Source organism: Saccopteryx leptura, chromosome 6 (genome assembly GCF_036850995.1).
Source record: "Saccopteryx leptura isolate mSacLep1 chromosome 6, mSacLep1_pri_phased_curated, whole genome shotgun sequence".
Lineage (NCBI taxonomy): Eukaryota > Metazoa > Chordata > Mammalia > Chiroptera > Emballonuridae > Saccopteryx > Saccopteryx leptura.
Genome location: NC_089508.1, coordinates 176,210,183 through 176,211,466, shown reverse-complemented (window position 1 = coordinate 176,211,466; position 1,284 = coordinate 176,210,183).

Below are 1,284 nucleotides of genomic sequence, written 5' to 3'. Positions count from 1 at the left end.
TGCTGGGTGTGAAGGTCGTCTGATCATTTTATTCTTTCTTATACAAAGATCCTAGGTGGCCAGAGTGAAGAGTGTCATCTTCACTGTCTTTGGACAAAGGTTTTTGTGTTTTTTTTTTCATCTTGAAACTTATAGACTTACAATTTTGTGTTGACTCAATGTTATATTATAAAGAGATTCTTTCATCAACATGAACAATTTCTCCGCAACCCCTCAGACAAGCAAAGATGCTATTATTTTTGCAAAATTTCCAGTGCATGACAAAGGGCCAGGCACACAATTGGATCTGCACTGATTGGCTCAGTTCCATTCATTTTATAGATGAGGAAACTGAGACTCAGAGAAAGAAACTGTCATCCTCAAGACTGTGAGATTAGCAGGTGGTAGAGTTTCCTAACTTGTGAGCAGGTGCTCTTTGCACAAGATTAAAAATGCTATGAGGCCTGACCTGTGGTGGCACAGTGGATAAAGCGTCGACCTGGAAATGCTGAGGTCGCCGGTTCGAAACCCTGGGCTTGCCTGGTCAAGGCACATATGGGAATTGATGCTTCCAGCTCCTCCCCCCCTTCTCTCTCTCTGTTTCTCTCTCCCCCTCTCTCTCCTCTCTATAAATGAATAAATAAAAAAATTTAAAAAAAAAATAAAAAAAATAAAAATGCTATGATAGAGAATTAAAATAAAAGATGATGTTTAACACCTAAGTGGAAAATATTAGGTCTAAAGTTAATCCTACTTTATGCTATTTCTTTGAGAGTATGGTTTTACTAAAGGACTATAACTATAAATATAAGAATCGCAAGTCGAAAAGTGAGGCCAGAGTCAAAAGCTCTTATGCTTTTGCTCTTTCTTTCTCATTCTCTCTCAGCTGGTTAGATCATGAGTACAATCCTTTACATTAAAAAAAATTGCCAGGAAAATACCTTCGCCTACATACAGCATAAGCATTTAGAAGGTAATTATTCTGTTTCAAATCTCATACTATATATGTCAAAGTAAACATAAAAACAAACAAAATTAACAAGTAAATAAAATGTGGCAACTTTAACCATTAAAAGAGGTTATAGTGCTGATGGTGGTTCAATACAGTCAATGTACTAAATGTCACCAATTTGTACATTTTCAAATGCTTCAAATGGCTGGCTGTATATTATGTGAATTTCACTACAATATAAAAAGAAAAGAAAGAAGGTTAAAATTCTGCAAAGAAGCCTATTACACCACTTAGTGGTAAGTTCTGTTCTATCAAGATTGGGCAAGGCCATGAGGGAGTGACTTACAACATGG